This window comes from Dendrobates tinctorius, unplaced genomic scaffold (genome assembly GCF_039654945.1).
Source record: "Dendrobates tinctorius isolate UK_male_01 unplaced genomic scaffold, ASM3965494v1 ptg000109l, whole genome shotgun sequence".
NCBI classification, from domain to species: domain Eukaryota; kingdom Metazoa; phylum Chordata; class Amphibia; order Anura; family Dendrobatidae; genus Dendrobates; species Dendrobates tinctorius.
The window spans coordinates 3,348,156-3,367,918 of NW_027361777.1; positions in this window are offsets into that span (position 1 = coordinate 3,348,156).

Below are 19,763 nucleotides of genomic sequence, written 5' to 3' on the forward strand. Positions count from 1 at the left end.
ATTTTTGATGGTTTTTTACTCCTCTCAACAGCCCAAACAAGTTTCTAAAAGGATGAGTTTGCAACTACTTTACTTTTGGAGAAAATTCAAAACATTCATTATTCAATAGGGCCCAAACTATCAAAAACCAGCGATTTGAATGAACACACATTTCTTGGTAGAATCATGCAGGACTGAAATTTTTGATGTTTTTCTACTCCTCTCATGAGCCCAAACAAGTCTCTAAAAGCATGAGTTTGCAACTACTTTACTTTTGGAGAAAATTCAAAACATTCACTATTCAATAGAGCCCAATAGAAAAATCAGGTTTTGAATGAAGAATCACATTTCTTGGTAAAATCATGCAGGATTGAAATTTTTGATGGTTTTTTACTCCTCTCAAAAGCCCAAACAAGTTTCTAAAAGGATGAGTTTGCAACTACTTTACTTTTGGAGAAAATTCAAAACATTCATTATTCCATAGGGCCCAAACTATCAAAAACCAGCGGTTTGAATGAACACACATTTCTTGGTAGAATCATGCAGGACTGAAATTTTTGATGTTTTTACACTCCTCTCATGATCCCAAACAAGTCTCTACAAGCATGAGTTTGCAACTACTTTACTTTTGGAGAAAATTCAAAACATTCACTATTCAATAGAGCCCAATAGCAAAAATCAGGTTTTGAATGAAGAATCACATTTCTTGGTAAAATCATGCAGGATTGAAATTTTTGATGGTTTTTTACTCCTCTCAACAGCCCAAACAAGTTTCTAAAAGGATGAGTTTGCAACTACTTTACTTTTGGAGAAAATTCAAAACATTCATTATTCAATAGGGCCCAAACTATCAAACACCAGCGGTTTCAATGAACACACATTTCTTGGTAGAATCATGCAGGACTGAAATTTTTGATGTTTTTCTACTCCTCTCATGAGCCCAAACAAGTTTCTAAAAGCATGAGTTTGCAACTACTTTACTTTTGGAGAAAATTCAAAACATTCATTATTCAATAGAGCCCAATAGCAAAAACCAGCGTTTTGAATGAAGAAACACATTTCTTGGTAGAATCATGCAGGATTGAAATTTTTGATGGTTTTTTACTCCTCTCAAAAGCCCAAACAAGTTTCTAAAAGGATGAGTTTGCAACTACTTTACTTTTGGAGAAAATTCAAAACATTCATTATTCAATAGGGCCCAAACTATCAAAAACCAGCGGTTTCAATGAACACACATTTCTTGGTAGAATCATGCAGGACTGAAATTTTTGATATTTTTCTACTCCTCTCATGAGCCCAAACAAGTCTCTAAAAGCATGAGTTTGCAACTACTTTACTTTTGGAGAAAATTCAAAACATTCATTATTCAATAGAGCCCAATAGCAAAAACCAGCGTTTTGAATGAAGAATCACATTTCTTGGTAGAATCATGCAGGACTGAAGTTTTTGATGTTTTTCTACTCTCATGAGCCCAAACAAGTCTCTAAAATCATGAGTTTGCAACTACTTTACTTTTGGAGAAAATTCAAAACATTCACTATTCAATAGAGCCCAATAGCCAAAATCAGGTTTTGAATGAAGAATCACATTTCTTGGTAAAATCATGCAGGATTGAAATTTTTGATGGTTTTTTACTCCTCTCAACAGCCCAAACAAGTTTCTAAAAGGATGAGTTTGCAACTACTTTACTTTTGGAGAAAATTCAAAACATTCATTATTCAATAGGGCCCAAACTATCAAAAACCAGCGGTTTGAATGAACACACATTTCTTGGTAGAATCATGCAGGACTGAAATTTTTGATGTTTTTCTACTCCTCTCATGAGCCCAAACAAGTCTCTAAAAGCATGAGTTTGCAACTACTTTACTTTTGGAGAAAATTCAAAACATTCACTATTCAATAGAGCCCAATAGCAAAAATCAGGTTTTGAATGAAGAATCACATTTCTTGGTAAAATCATGCAGGATTGAAATTTTTGATGGTTTTTTACTCCTCTCAACAGCCCAAACAAGTTTCTAAAAGGTTGAGTTTGCAACTACTTTACTTTTGGAGAAAATTCAAAACATTCATTATTCAATAGGGCCCAAACTATCTAAAACCAGCGGTTTCAATGAACACACATTTCTTGGTAGAATCATGCAGAACTGAAATTTTTGATGTTTTTCTACTCCTCTCATGAGCCCAAACAAGTCTCTAAAAGCATGAGTTTGCAACTACTTTACTTTTGGAGAAAATTCAAAACATTCATTATTCAATAGAGCCCAATAGCAAAAACCAGCGTTTTGAATGAAGAATCACATTTCTTGGTAGAATCATGCAGGATTGAAATTTTTGATGTTTTTTTACTCCTCTCAACAGCCCAAACAAGTTTCTAAAAGGATGAGTTTGCAACTACTTTACTTTTGAAGAAAATTCAAAACATTCATTATTCAATAGAGCCCAATAGCAAAAATCAGGTTTTGAATGAAGAATCACATTTCTTGGTAGAATCATGCAGGACTGAAATTTTTGATGTTTTTCTACTCCTCTCATGAGCCCAAACAACTCTCTAAAAGCATGAGTTTGCAACTACTTTACTTTTGGAGAAAATTCAAAACATTCATTATTCAATAGAGCCCAATAGCAAAAATCAGGTTTTGAATGAAGAATCACATTTCTTGGTAGAATCATGCAGGATTGAAATTTTTGATGGTTTTTTACTCCTCTCAACAGCCCAAACAAGTTTCTAAAAGGATGAGTTTGCAACTACTTTACTTTTGGAGAAAATTCAAAACATTCATTATTCAATAGGGCCCAAAATATCAAAAGCCAGCGGTTTGAATGAACACACATTTCTTGGTAGAATCGTGCAGGACTGAAATTTTTGATGTTTTTCTACTCCTCTCATGAGCCCAAGCAAGTCTCTAAAAGGATGAGTTTGCAACTACTTTACTTTTGGAGAAAATTCAAAACATTCATTATTCAATAGAGCCCAATAGCAAAAACCAGCGTTTTGAACGAAGAATCACATTTCTTGGTAGAATCATGCAGGATTGAAATTTTTGATGGTTTTTTACTCCTCTCAACAGCCCAAACAAGTTTCTAAAAGGATGAGTTTGCAACTACTTTACTTTTGGAGAAAATTCAAAACATTCATTATTCAATAGGGCCCAAACTATCAAAAACCAGCGGTTTGAATGAACACACATTTCTTGGTAGAATCATGCAGGACTGAAATTTTTGATGTTTTTCTACTCCTCTCATGAGCCCAAACAAGTCTCTAAAAGCATGAGTTTGCAACTACTTTACTTTTGGAGAAAATTCAAAACATTCACTATTCAATAGAGCCCAATAGAAAAATCAGGTTTTGAATGAAGAATCACATTTCTTGGTAAAATCATGCAGGATTGAAATTTTTGATGGTTTTTTACTCCGCTCAACAGCCCAAACAAGTTTCTAAAAGGATGAGTTTGCAACTACTTTACTTTTGGAGAAAATTCAAAACATTCATTATTCAATAGGGCCCAAACTATCAAAAACCAGCGGTTTCAATGAACACACATTTCTTGGTAGAATCATGCAGGACTGAAATTTTTGATGTTTTTCTACTCCTCTCATGAGCCCAAACAAGTCTCTAAAAGCATGAGTTTGCAACTACTTTACTTTTGCAGAAAATTCAAAACATTCATTATTCAATAGAGCCCAATAGCAAAAATCAGGTTTTGAATGAAGAATCACATTTCTTGGTAGAATCATGCAGGATTGAAATTTTTGATGGTTTTTTTACTCCTCTCAACAGCCCAAACAAGTTTCTAAAAGGATGAGTTTGCAACTACTTTACTTTTGGAGAAAATTCAAAACATTCATTATTCAATAGGGCCCAAAATATCAAAAGCCAGCGGTTTGAATGAACACACATTTCTTGGTAGAATCGTGCAGGACTGAAATTTTTGATGTTTTTCTACTCCTCTCATGAGCCCAAGCAAGTCTCTAAAAGGATGAGTTTGCAACTACTTTACTTTTGGAGAAAATTCAAAACATTCATTATTCAATAGGGCCCAATAGCAAAAACCAGCGTTTTGAATGAAGAATCACATTTCTTGGTAGAATCATGCAGGATTGAAATTTTTGATGGTTTTTTACTCCTCTCAAAAGCCCAAACAAGTTTCTAAAAGGATGAGTTTGCAACTACTTTACTTTTGGAGAAAATTCAAAACATTCATTATTCCATAGGGCCCAAACTATCAAAAACCAGCGGTTTGAATGAACACACATTTCTTGGTAGAATCATGCAGGACTGAAATTTTTGATGTTTTTACACTCCTCTCATGAGCCCAAACAAGTCTCTACAAGCATGAGTTTGCAACTACTTTACTTTTGGAGAAAATTCAAAACATTCACTATTCAATAGAGCCCAATGGCAAAAATCAGGTTTTGAATGAAGAATCACATTTCTTGGTAAAATCATGCAGGATTGAAATTTTTGATGGTTTTTTACTCCTCTCAACAGCCCAAACAAGTTTCTAAAAGGATGAGTTTGCAACTACTTTACTTTTGGAGAAAATTCAAAACATTCATTATTCAATAGGGCCCAAACTATCAAACACCAGCGGTTTCAATGAACACACATTTCTTGGTAGAATCATGCAGGACTGAAATTTTTGATGTTTTTCTACTCCTCTCATGAGCCCAAACAAGTTTCTAAAAGCATGAGTTTGCAACTACTTTACTTTTGGAGAAAATTCAAAACATTCATTATTCAATAGAGCCCAATAGCAAAAACCAGCGTTTTGAATGAAGAAACACATTTCTTGGTAGAATCATGCAGGATTGAAATTTTTGATGGTTTTTTACTCCTCTCAAAAGCCCAAACAAGTTTCTAAAAGGATGAGTTTGCAACTACTTTACTTTTGGAGAAAATTCAAAACATTCATTATTCAATAGGGCCCAAACTATCAAAAACCAGCGGTTTCAATGAACACACATTTCTTGGTAGAATCATGCAGGACTGAAATTTTTGATATTTTTCTACTCCTCTCATGAGCCCAAACAAGTCTCTAAAAGCATGAGTTTGCAACTACTTTACTTTTGGAGAAAATTCAAAACATTCATTATTCAATAGAGCCCAATAGCAAAAACCAGCGTTTTGAATGAAGAATCACATTTCTTGGTAGAATCATGCAGGACTGAAGTTTTTGATGTTTTTCTACTCCTCTCATGAGCCCAAACAAGTCTCTAAAATCATGAGTTTGCAACTACTTTACTTTTGGAGAAAATTCAAAACATTCACTATTCAATAGAGCCCAATAGCCAAAATCAGGTTTTGAATGAAGAATCACATTTCTTGGTAAAATCATGCAGGATTGAAATTTTTGATGGTTTTTTACTCCTCTCAACAGCCCAAACAAGTTTCTAAAAGGATGAGTTTGCAACTACTTTACTTTTGGAGAAAATTCAAAACATTCATTATTCAATAGGGCCCAAACTATCAAAAACCAGCGGTTTGAATGAACACACATTTCTTGGTAGAATCATGCAGGACTGAAATTTTTGATGTTTTTCTACTCCTCTCATGAGCCCAAACAAGTCTCTAAAAGCATGAGTTTGCAACTACTTTACTTTTGGAGAAAATTCAAAACATTCACTATTCAATAGAGCCCAATAGCAAAAATCAGGTTTTGAATGAAGAATCACATTTCTTGGTAAAATCATGCAGGATTGAAATTTTTGATGGTTTTTTACTCCTCTCAACAGCCCAAACAAATTTCTAAAAGGTTGAGTTTGCAACTACTTTACTTTTGGAGAAAATTCAAAACATTCATTATTCAATAGGGCCCAAACTATCTAAAACCAGCGGTTTCAATGAACACACATTTCTTGGTAGAATCATGCAGAACTGAAATTTTTGATGTTTTTCTACTCCTCTCATGAGCCCAAACAAGTCTCTAAAAGCATGAGTTTGCAACTACTTTACTTTTGGAGAAAATTCAAAACATTCATTATTCAATAGAGCCCAATAGCAAAAACCAGCGTTTTGAATGAAGAATCACATTTCTTGGTAGAATCATGCAGGATTGAAATTTTTGATGTTTTTTTACTCCTCTCAACAGCCCAAACAAGTTTCTAAAAGGATGAGTTTGCAACTACTTTACTTTTGAAGAAAATTCAAAACATTCATTATTCAATAGAGCCCAATAGCAAAAATCAGGTTTTGAATGAAGAATCACATTTCTTGGTAGAATCATGCAGGACTGAAATTTTTGATGTTTTTCTACTCCTCTCATGAGCCCAAACAACTCTCTAAAAGCATGAGTTTGCAACTACTTTACTTTTGGAGAAAATTCAAAACATTCATTATTCAATAGAGCCCAATAGCAAAAATCAGGTTTTGAATGAAGAATCACATTTCTTGGTAGAATCATGCAGGATTGAAATTTTTGATGGTTTTTTACTCCTCTCAACAGCCCAAACAAGTTTCTAAAAGGATGAGTTTGCAACTACTTTACTTTTGGAGAAAATTCAAAACATTCATTATTCAATAGGGCCCAAAATATCAAAAGCCAGCGGTTTGAATGAACACACATTTCTTGGTAGAATCGTGCAGGACTGAAATTTTTGATGTTTTTCTACTCCTCTCATGAGCCCAAGCAAGTCTCTAAAAGGATGAGTTTGCAACTACTTTACTTTTGGAGAAAATTCAAAACATTCATTATTCAATAGGGCCCAATAGCAAAAATCAGGTTTTGAATGAAGAATCACATTTCTTGGTAAAATCATGCAGGATTGAAATTTTTGATGGTTTTTTACTCCTCTCAACAGCCCAAACAAGTTTCTAAAAGGATGAGTTTGCAACTACTTTACTTTTGGAGAAAATTCAAAACATTCATTATTCAATAGGGCCCAAACTATCAAACACCAGCGGTTTCAATGAACACACATTTCTTGGTAGAATCATGCAGGACTGAAATTTTTGATGTTTTTCTACTCCTCTCATGAGCCCAAACAAGTTTCTAAAAGCATGAGTTTGCAACTACTTTACTTTTGGAGAAAATTCAAAACATTCATTATTCAATAGAGCCCAATAGCAAAAACCAGCGTTTTGAATGAAGAAACACATTTCTTGGTAGAATCATGCAGGATTGAAATTTTTGATGGTTTTTTACTCCTCTCAAAAGCCCAAACAAGTTTCTAAAAGGATGAGTTTGCAACTACTTTACTTTTGGAGAAAATTCAAAACATTCATTATTCAATAGGGCCCAAACTATCAAAAACCAGCGGTTTCAATGAACACACATTTCTTGGTAGAATCATGCAGGACTGAAATTTTTGCTATTTTTCTACTCCTCTCATGAGCCCAAACAAGTCTCTAAAAGCATGAGTTTGCAACTACTTTACTTTTGGAGAAAATTCAAAACATTCATTATTCAATAGAGCCCAATAGCAAAAACCAGCGTTTTGAATGAAGAATCACATTTCTTGGTAGAATCATGCAGGACTGAAGTTTTTGATGTTTTTCTACTCCTCTCTTGAGCCCAAACAAGTCTCTAAAATCATGAGTTTGCAACTACTTTACTTTTGGAGAAAATTCAAAACATTCACTATTCAATAGAGCCCAATAGCCAAAATCAGGTTTTGAATGAAGAATCACATTTCTTGGTAAAATCATGCAGGATTGAAATTTTTGATGGTTTTTTACTCCGCTCAACAGCACAAACAAGTTTCTAAAAGGATGAGTTTGCAACTACTTTACTTTTGGAGAAAATTCAAAACATTCATTATTCAATAGGGCCCAAACTATCAAAAACCAGCGGTTTGAATGAACACACATTTCTTGGTAGAATCATGCAGGACTGAAATTTTTGATGTTTTTCTACTCCTCTCATGAGCCCAAACAAGTCTCTAAAAGCATGAGTTTGCAACTACTTTACTTTTGGAGAAAATTCAAAACATTCACTATTCAATAGAGCCCAATAGCAAAAATCAGGTTTTGAATGAAGAATCACATTTCTTGGTAAAATCATGCAGGATTGAAATTTTTGATGGTTTTTTACTCCTCTCAACAGCCCAAACAAGTTTCTAAAAGGATGAGTTTGCAACTACTTTACTTTTGGAGAAAATTCAAAACATTCATTATTCAATAGGGCCCAAACTATCTAAAACCAGCGGTTTCAATGAACACACATTTCTTGGTAGAATCATGCAGAACTGAAATTTTTGATGTTTTTCTACTCCTCTCATGAGCCCAAACAAGTCTCTAAAAGCATGAGTTTGCAACTACTTTACTTTTGGAGAAAATTCAAAACATTCATTATTCAATAGAGCCCAATAGCAAAAACCAGCGTTTTGAATGAAGAATCACATTTCTTGGTAGAATCATGCAGGATTGAAATTTTTGATGTTTTTTTACTCCTCTCAACAGCCCAAACAAGTTTCTAAAAGGATGAGTTTGCAACTACTTTACTTTTGGAGAAAATTCAAAACATTCATTATTCAATAGAGCCCAATAGCAAAAATCAGGTTTTGAATGAAGAATCACATTTCTTGGTAGAATCATGCAGGACTGAAATTTTTGATGTTTTTCTACTCCTCTCATGAGCCCAAACAACTCTCTAAAAGCATGAGTTTGCAACTACTTTACTTTTGGAGAAAATTCAAAACATTCATTATTCAATAGAGCCCAATAGCAAAAACCAGCGTTTTGAATGAAGAATCACATTTCTTGGTAGAATCATGCAGGATTGAAATTTTTTATGGTTTTTTACTCCTCTCAACAGCCCAAACAAGTTTCTAAAAGGATGAGTTTGCAACTACTTTACTTTTGGAGAAAATTCAAAACATTCATTATTCAATAGGGCCCAAACTATCAAAAACCAGCGGTTTCAATGAACACACATTTCTTGGTAGAATCATGCAGGACTGAAATTTTTGATGTTTTTCTACTCCTCTCATGAGCCCAAACAAGTCTCTAAAAGCATGAGTTTGCAACTACTTTACTTTTGGAGAAAATTCAAAACATTCACTATTCAATAGAGCCCAATAGCAAAAATCAGGTTTTGAATGAAGAATCACATTTCTTGGTAAAATCATGCAGGATTGAAATTTTTGATGGTTTTTTACTCCTCTCAACAGCCCAAACAAGTTTCTAAAAGGATGAGTTTGCAACTACTTTACTTTTGGAGAAAATTCAAAACATTCATTATTCAATAGGGCCCAAACTATCTAAAACCAGCGGTTTCAATGAACACACATTTCTTGGTAGAATCATGCAGAACTGAAATTTTTGATGTTTTTCTACTCCTCTCATGAGCCCAAACAAGTCTCTAAAAGCATGAGTTTGCAACTACTTTACTTTTGGAGAAAATTCAAAACATTCATTATTCAATAGAGCCCAATAGCAAAAACCAGCGTTTTGAATGAAGAATCACATTTCTTGGTAGAATCATGCAGGATTGAAATTTTTGATGTTTTTTTACTCCTCTCAACAGCCCAAACAAGTTTCTAAAAGGATGAGTTTGCAACTACTTTACTTTTGGAGAAAATTCAAAACATTCATTATTCAATAGAGCCCAATAGCAAAAATCAGGTTTTGAATGAAGAATCACATTTCTTGGTAGAATCATGCAGGACTGAAATTTTTGATGTTTTTCTACTCCTCTCATGAGCCCAAACAACTCTCTAAAAGCATGAGTTTGCAAATACTTTACTTTTGGAGAAAATTCAAAACATTCATTATTCAATAGAGCCCAATAGCAAAAACCAGCGTTTTGAATGAAGAATCACATTTCTTGGTAGAATCATGCAGGATTGAAATTTTTGATGGTTTTTTACTCCTCTCAACAGCCCAAACAAGTTTCTAAAAGGATGAGTTTGCAACTACTTTACTTTTGGAGAAAATTCAAAACATTCATTATTCAATAGGGCCCAAACTATCAAAAACCAGCGGTTTGAATGAACACACATTTCTTGGTAGAATCATGCAGGACTGAAATTTTTGATGTTTTTCTACTCCTCTCATGAGCCCAAACAAGTCTCTAAAAGCATGAGTTTGCAACTACTTTACTTTTGGAGAAAATTCAAAACATTCATTATTCAATAGAGCCCAATAGCAAAAACCAGCGTTTTGAATGAAGAATCACATTTCTTGGTAGAATCATGCAGGATTGAAATTTTTGATGGTTTTTTACTCCTCTCAACAGCCCAAACAAGTTTCTAAAAGGATGAGTTTGCAACTACTTTACTTTTGGAGAAAATTCAAAACATTCATTATTCAATAGGGCCCAAACTATCAAAAACCAGCGGTTTCAATGAACACACATTTCTTGGTAGAATCATGCAGGACTGAAATTTTTGATGTTTTTCTACTCCTCTCATGAGCCCAAACAAGTCTCTAAAAGCATGAGTTTGCAACTACTATACTTTTGGAGAAAATTCAAAACATTCATTATTCAATAGAGCCCAATAGCAAAAACCAGCGTTTTGAATGAAGAATCACATTTCTTGGTAGAATCATGCAGGATTGAAATTTTTGATGGTTTTTTACTCCTCTCAACAGCCCAAACAAGTTTCTAAAAGGATGAGTTTGCAACTACTTTACTTTTGGAGAAAATTCAAAACATTCATTATTCAATAGAGCCCAATAGCAAAAATCAGGTTTTGAATGAAGAATCACATTTCTTGGTAGAATCATGCAGGACTGAAATTTTTGATGTTTTTCTACTCCTCTCATGAGCCCAAACAAGTCTCTAAAATCATGAGTTTGCAACTACTTTACTTTTGGAGAAAATTCAAAACATTCACTATTCAATAGAGCCCAATAGCAAAAATCAGGTTTTGAATGAAGAATCACATTTCTTGGTAAAATCATGCAGGATTGAAATTTTTGATGGTTTTTTACTCCTCTCAACAGCCCAAGCAAGTTTCTAAAAGGATGTTTGCAACTACTTTACTTTTGGAGAAAATTCAAAACATTCATTATTCAATAGGGCCCAAACTATCAAAAACCAGCGGTTTGAATGAACACACGTTTCTTGGTAGAATCATGCAGGACTGAAATTTTTGATGTTTTTCTACTCCTCTCATGAGCCCAAACAAGTCTCTAAAAGCATGAGTTTGCAACTACTTTACTTTTGGAGAAAATTCAAAACATTTACTATTCAATAGAGCCCAATAGCAAAAATCAGGTTTTGAATGAAGAATCACATTTCTTGGTAAAATCATGCAGGATTGAAATTGTTGATGGTTTTTTACTCCTCTCAACAGCCCAAACAAGTTTCTAAAAGGATGAGTTTGCAACTACTTTACTTTTGGAGAAAATTCAAAACATTCATTATTCAATAGGGCCCAAACTATCAAAAACCAGCGGTTTCAATGAACACACATTTCTTGGTAGAATCATGCAGGACTGAAATTTTTGATGTTTTTCTACTCCTCTCATGAGCCCAAACAAGTCTCTAAAAGCATGAGTTTGCAACTACTTTACTTTTGCAGAAAATTCAAAACATTCATTATTCAATAGAGCCCAATAGCAAAAATCAGGTTTTGAATGAAGAATCACATTTCTTGGTAGAATCATGCAGGATTGAAATTTTTGATGGTTTTTTACTCCTCTCAACAGCCCAAACAAGTTTCTAAAAGGATGAGTTTGCAACTACTTTACTTTTGGAGAAAATTCAAAACATTCATTATTCAATAGGGCCCAAAATATCAAAAGCCAGCGGTTTGAATGAACACACATTTCTTGGTAGAATCGTGCAGGACTGAAATTTTTGATGTTTTTCTACTCCTCTCATGAGCCCAAGCAAGTCTCTAAAAGGATGAGTTTGCAACTACTTTACTTTTGGAGAAAATTCAAAACATTCATTATTCAATAGGGCCCAATAGCAAAAACCAGCGTTTTGAATGAAGAATCACATTTCTTGGTAGAATCATGCAGGATTGAAATTTTTGATGGTTTTTTACTCCTCTCAAAAGCCCAAACAAGTTTCTAAAAGGATGAGTTTGCAACTACTTTACTTTTGGAGAAAATTCAAAACATTCATTATTCCATAGGGCCCAAACTATCAAAAACCAGCGGTTTGAATGAACACACATTTCTTGGTAGAATCATGCAGGACTGAAATTTTTGATGTTTTTACACTCCTCTCATGAGCCCAAACAAGTCTCTACAAGCATGAGTTTGCAACTACTTTACTTTTGGAGAAAATTCAAAACATTCACTATTCAATAGAGCCCAATAGCAAAAATCAGGTTTTGAATGAAGAATCACATTTCTTGGTAAAATCATGCAGGATTGAAATTTTTGATGGTTTTTTACTCCTCTCAACAGCCCAAACAAGTTTCTAAAAGGATGAGTTTGCAACTACTTTACTTTTGGAGAAAATTCAAAACATTCATTATTCAATAGGGCCCAAACTATCAAACACCAGCGGTTTCAATGAACACACATTTCTTGGTAGAATCATGCAGGACTGAAATTTTTGATGTTTTTCTACTCCTCTCATGAGCCCAAACAAGTTTCTAAAAGCATGAGTTTGCAACTACTTTACTTTTGGAGAAAATTCAAAACATTCATTATTCAATAGAGCCCAATAGCAAAAACCAGCGTTTTGAATGAAGAAACACATTTCTTGGTAGAATCATGCAGGATTGAAATTTTTGATGGTTTTTTACTCCTCTCAAAAGCCCAAACAAGTTTCTAAAAGGATGAGTTTGCAACTACTTTACTTTTGGAGAAAATTCAAAACATTCATTATTCAATAGAGCCCAATAGCAAAAACCAGCGTTTTGAATGAAGAATCACATTTCTTGGTAGAATCATGCAGGACTGAAGTTTTTGATGTTTTTCTACTCCTCTCATGAGCCCAAACAAGTCTCTAAAATCATGAGTTTGCAACTACTTTACTTTTGGAGAAAATTCAAAACATTCACTATTCAATAGAGCCCAATAGCCAAAATCAGGTTTTGAATGAAGAATCACATTTCTTGGTAAAATCATGCAGGATTGAAATTTTTGATGGTTTTTTACTCCTCTCAACTGCCCAAACAAGTTTCTAAAAGGATGAGTTTGCAACTACTTTACTTTTGGAGAAAATTCAAAACATTCATTATTCAATAGGGCCCAAACTATCAAAAACCAGCGGTTTGAATGAACACACATTTCTTGGTAGAATCATGCAGGACTGAAATTTTTGATGTTTTTCTACTCCTCTCATGAGCCCAAACAAGTCTCTAAAAGCATGAGTTTGCAACTACTTTACTTTTGGAGAAAATTCAAAACATTCACTATTCAATAGAGCCCAATAGCAAAAATCAGGTTTTGAATGAAGAATCACATTTCTTGGTAAAATCATGCAGGATTGAAATTTTTGATGGTTTTTTACTCCTCTCAACAGCCCAAACAAGTTTCTAAAAGGATGAGTTTGCAACTACTTTACTTTTGGAGAAAATTCAAAACATTCATTATTCAATAGGGCCCAAACTATCTAAAACCAGCGGTTTCAATGAACACACATTTCTTGGTAGAATCATGCAGAACTGAAATTTTTGATGTTTTTCTACTCCTCTCATGAGCCCAAACAAGTCTCTAAAAGCATGAGTTTGCAACTACTTTACTTTTGGAGAAAATTCAAAACATTCATTATTCAATAGAGCCCAATAGCAAAAACCAGCGTTTTGAATGAAGAATCACATTTCTTGGTAGAATCATGCAGGATTGAAATTTTTGATGTTTTTTTACTCCTCTCAACAGCCCAAACAAGTTTCTAAAAGGATGAGTTTGCAACTACTTTACTTTTGGAGAAAATTCAAAACATTCATTATTCAATAGAGCCCAATAGCAAAAATCAGGTTTTGAATGAAGAATCACATTTCTTGGTAGAATCATGCAGGACTGAAATTTTTGATGTTTTTCTACTCCTCTCATGAGCCCAAACAACTCTCTAAAAGCATGAGTTTGCAACTACTTTACTTTTGGAGAAAATTCAAAACATTCATTATTCAATAGAGCCCAATAGCAAAAACCAGCGTTTTGAATGAAGAATCACATTTCTTGGTAGAATCATGCAGGATTGAAATTTTTTATGGTTTTTTACTCCTCTCAACAGCCCAAACAAGTTTCTAAAAGGATGAGTTTGCAACTACTTTACTTTTGGAGAAAATTCAAAACATTCATTATTCAATAGGGCCCAAACTATCAAAAACCAGCGGTTTCAATGAACACACATTTCTTGGTAGAATCATGCAGGACTGAAATTTTTGATGTTTTTCTACTCCTCTCATGAGCCCAAACAAGTCTCTAAAAGCATGAGTTTGCAACTACTTTACTTTTGGAGAAAATTCAAAACATTCACTATTCAATAGAGCCCAATAGCAAAAATCAGGTTTTGAATGAAGAATCACATTTCTTGGTAAAATCATGCAGGATTGAAATTTTTGATGGTTTTTTACTCCTCTCAACAGCCCAAACAAGTTTCTAAAAGGATGAGTTTGCAACTACTTTACTTTTGGAGAAAATTCAAAACATTCATTATTCAATAGGGCCCAAACTATCTAAAACCAGCGGTTTCAATGAACACACATTTCTTGGTAGAATCATGCAGAACTGAAATTTTTGATGTTTTTCTACTCCTCTCATGAGCCCAAACAAGTCTCTAAAAGCATGAGTTTGCAACTACTTTACTTTTGGAGAAAATTCAAAACATTCATTATTCAATAGAGCCCAATAGCAAAAATCAGGTTTTGAATGAAGAATCACATTTCTTGGTAGAATCATGCAGGACTGAAATTTTTGATGTTTTTCTACTCCTCTCATGAGCCCAAACAACTCTCTAAAAGCATGAGTTTGCAAATACTTTACTTTTGGAGAAAATTCAAAACATTCATTATTCAATAGAGCCCAATAGCAAAAACCAGCGTTTTGAATGAAGAATCACATTTCTTGGTAGAATCATGCAGGATTGAAATTTTTGATGGTTTTTTACTCCTCTCAACAGCCCAAACAAGTTTCTAAAAGGATGAGTTTGCAACTACTTTACTTTTGGAGAAAATTCAAAACATTCATTATTCAATAGGGCCCAAACTATCAAAAACCAGCGGTTTGAATGAACACACATTTCTTGGTAGAATCATGCAGGACTGAAATTTTTGATGTTTTTCTACTCCTCTCATGAGCCCAAACAAGTCTCTAAAAGCATGAGTTTGCAACTACTTTACTTTTGGAGAAAATTCAAAACATTCATTATTCAATAGAGCCCAATAGCAAAAACCAGCGTTTTGAATGAAGAATCACATTTCTTGGTAGAATCATGCAGGATTGAAATTTTTGATGGTTTTTTACTCCTCTCAACAGCCCAAACAAGTTTCTAAAAGGATGAGTTTGCAACTACTTTACTTTTGGAGAAAATTCAAAACATTCATTATTCAATAGGGCCCAAACTATCAAAAACCAGCGGTTTCAATGAACACACATTTCTTGGTAGAATCATGCAGGACTGAAATTTTTGATGTTTTTCTACTCCTCTCATGAGCCCAAACAAGTCTCTAAAAGCATGAGTTTGCAACTACTATACTTTTGGAGAAAATTCAAAACATTCATTATTCAATAGAGCCCAATAGCAAAAACCAGCGTTTTGAATGAAGAATCACATTTCTTGGTAGAATCATGCAGGATTGAAATTTTTGATGGTTTTTTACTCCTCTCAACAGCCCAAACAAGTTTCTAAAAGGATGAGTTTGCAACTACTTTACTTTTGGAGAAAATTCAAAACATTCATTATTCAATAGAGCCCAATAGCAAAAATCAGGTTTTGAATGAAGAATCACATTTCTTGGTAGAATCATGCAGGACTGAAATTTTTGATGTTTTTCTACTCCTCTCATGAGCCCAAACAAGTCTCTAAAATCATGAGTTTGCAACTACTTTACTTTTGGAGAAAATTCAAAACATTCACTATTCAATAGAGCCCAATAGCAAAAATCAGGTTTTGAATGAAGAATCACATTTCTTGGTAAAATCATGCAGGATTGAAATTTTTGATGGTTTTTTACTCCTCTCAACAGCCCAAGCAAGTTTCTAAAAGGATGTTTGCAACTACTTTACTTTTGGAGAAAATTCAAAACATTCATTATTCAATAGGGCCCAAACTATCAAAAACCAGCGGTTTGAATGAACACACGTTTCTTGGTAGAATCATGCAGGACTGAAATTTTTGATGTTTTTCTACTCCTCTCATGAGCCCAAACAAGTCTCTAAAAGCATGAGTTTGCAACTACTTTACTTTTGGAGAAAATTCAAAACATTTACTATTCAATAGAGCCCAATAGCAAAAATCAGGTTTTGAATGAAGAATCACATTTCTTGGTAAAATCATGCAGGATTGAAATTGTTGATGGTTTTTTACTCCTCTCAACAGCCCAAACAAGTTTCTAAAAGGATGAGTTTGCAACTACTTTACTTTTGGAGAAAATTCAAAACATTCATTATTCAATAGGGCCCAAACTATCAAAAACCAGCGGTTTCAATGAACACACATTTCTTGGTAGAATCATGCAGGACTGAAATTTTTGATGTTTTTCTACTCCTCTCATGAGCCCAAACAAGTCTCTAAAAGCATGAGTTTGCAACTACTTTACTTTTGCAGAAAATTCAAAACATTCATTATTCAATAGAGCCCAATAGCAAAAATCAGGTTTTGAATGAAGAATCACATTTCTTGGTAGAATCATGCAGGATTGAAATTTTTGATGGTTTTTTACTCCTCTCAACAGCCCAAACAAGTTTCTAAAAGGATGAGTTTGCAACTACTTTACTTTTGGAGAAAATTCAAAACATTCATTATTCAATAGGGCCCAAAATATCAAAAGCCAGTGGTTTGAATGAACACACATTTCTTGGTAGAATCGTGCAGGACTGAAATTTTTGATGTTTTTCTACTCCTCTCATGAGCCCAAACAAGTCTCTAAAAGGATGAGTTTGCAACTACTTTACTTTTGGAGAAAATTCAAAACATTCATTATTCAATAGAGCCCAATAGCAAAAACCAGAGTTTTGAATGAAGAATCACATTTCTTGGTAGAATCATGCAGGATTGAAATTTTTGATGGTTTTTTACTCCTCTCAAAAGCCCAAACAAGTTTCTAAAAGGATGAGTTTGCAACTACTTTACTTTTGGAGAAAATTCAAAACATTCATTATTCAATAGGGCCCAAACTATCAAAAACCAGCGGTTTGAATGAACACACATTTCTTGGTAGAATCATGCAGGACTGAAATTTTTGATGTTTTTACACTCCTCTCATGAGCCCAAACAAGTCTCTAAAAGCATGAGTTTGCAACTACTTTACTTTTGGAGAAAATTCAAAACATTCACTGTTCAATAGAGCCCAATAGCAAAAATCTGGTTTTGAATGAAGAATCACATTTCTTGGTAAAATCATGCAGGATTGAAATTTTTGATGGTTTTTTACTCCTCTCAACAGCCCAAACAAGTTTCTAAAAGGATGAGTTTGCAACTACTTTACTTTTGGAGAAAATTCAAAACATTCATTATTCAATAGGGCCCAAACTATCAAAAACCAGCGGTTTCAATGAACACACATTTCTTGGTAGAATCATGCAGGACTGAAATTTTTGATGTTTTTCTACTCCTATCATGAGCCCAAACAAGTCTCTAAAATCATGAGTTTGCAACTACTTTACTTTTGGAGAAAATTCAAAACATTCATTATTCAATAGAGCCCAATAGCAAAAACCAGCGTTTTGAATGAAGAATCACATTTCTTGGTAGAATCATGCAGGATTGAAATTTTTGATGGTTTTTTACTCCTCTCAACAGCCCAAACAAGTTTCTAAAAGGATGAGTTTGCAACTACTTTACTTTTGGAGAAAATTCAAAACATTCATTATTCAATAGGGCCCAAACTATCAAAAACCAGCGGTTTCAATGAACACACATTTCTTGGTAGAATCATGCAGGACTGAAATTTTTGATGTTTTTCTACTCCTCTCATGAGCCCAAACAAGTCTCTAAAAGCATGAGTTTGCAACTACTTTACTTTTGGAGAAAATTCAAAACATTCATTATTCAATAGAGCCCAATAGCAAAAACCAGCGTTTTGAATGAAGAATCACATTTCTTGGTAGAATCATGCAGGATTGAAATTTTTGATGGTTTTTTACTCCTCTCAACAGCCCAAACAAGTTTCTAAAAGGATGAGTTTGCAACTACTTTACTTTTGGAGAAAATTCAAAACATTCATTATTCAATAGGGCCCAAACTATCAAAAACCAGCGGTTTCAAAGAACACACATTTCTTGGTAGAATCATGCAGGACTGAAATTTTTGATGTTTTTCTACTCCTCTCATGAGCCCAAACAAGTCTCTAAAAGCATGAGTTTGCAACTACTTTACTTTTGGAGAAAATTCAAAACATTCATTATTCAATAGAGCCCAATAGCAAAAACCAGCGTTTTGAATGAAGAATCACATTTCTTGGTAGAATCATGCAGGATTGAAATTTTTGATGGTTTTTTACTCCTCTCAACAGCCCAAACAAGTTTCTAAAAGGATGAGTTTGCAACTACTTTACTTTTGGAGAAAATTCAAAACATTCATTATTCAATAGAGCCCAATAGCAAAAATCAGGTTTTGAATGAAGAATCACATTTCTTGGTAGAATCATGCAGGACTGAAATTTTTGATGTTTTTCTACTCCTCTCATGAGCCCAAACAAGTCTCTAAAATCATGAGTTTGCAACTACTTTACTTTTGGAGAAAATTCAAAACATTCACTATTCAATAGAGCCCAATAGCAAAAATCAGGTTTTGAATGAAGAATCACATTTCTTGGTAAAATCATGCAGGATTGAAATTTTTGATGGTTTTTTACTCCTCTCAACAGCCCAAGCAAGTTTCTAAAAGGATGTTTGCAACTACTTTACTTTTGGAGAAAATTCAAAACATTCATTATTCAATAGGGCCCAAACTATCAAAAACCAGCGGTTTGAATGAACACACGTTTCTTGGTAGAATCATGCAGGACTGAAATTTTTGATGTTTTTCTACTCCTCTCATGAGCCCAAACAAGTCTCTAAAAGCATGAGTTTGCAACTACTTTACTTTTGGAGAAAATTCAAAACATTTACTATTCAATACAGCCCAATAGCAAAAATCAGGTTTTGAATGAAGAATCACATTTCTTGGTAAAATCATGCAGGATTGAAATTGTTGATGGTTTTTTACTCCTCTCAACAGCCCAAACAAGTTTCTAAAAGGATGAGTTTGCAACTACTTTACTTTTGGAGAAAATTCAAAACATTCATTATTCAATAGGGCCCAAACTATCAAAAACCAGCGGTTTGAATGAACACACATTTCTTGGTAGAATCATGCAGGACTGAAATTTTTGATGTTTTTACACTCCTCTCATGAGCCCAAACAAGTCTCTAAAAGCATGAGTTTGCAACTACTTTACTTTTGGAGAAAATTCAAAACATTCACTATTCAATAGAGCCCAATAGCAAAAATCTGGTTTTGAATGAAGAATCACATTTCTTGGTAAAATCATGCAGGATTGAAATTTTTGATGGTTTTTTACTCCTCTCAACAGCCCAAACAAGTTTCTAAAAGGATGAGTTTGCAACTACTTTACTTTTGGAGAAAATTCAAAACATTCATTATTCAATAGGGCCCAAACTATCAAAAACCAGCGGTTTCAATGAACACACATTTCTTGGTAGAATCATGCAGGACTGAAATTTTTGATGTTTTTCTACTCCTATCATGAGCCCAAACAAGTCTCTAAAATTA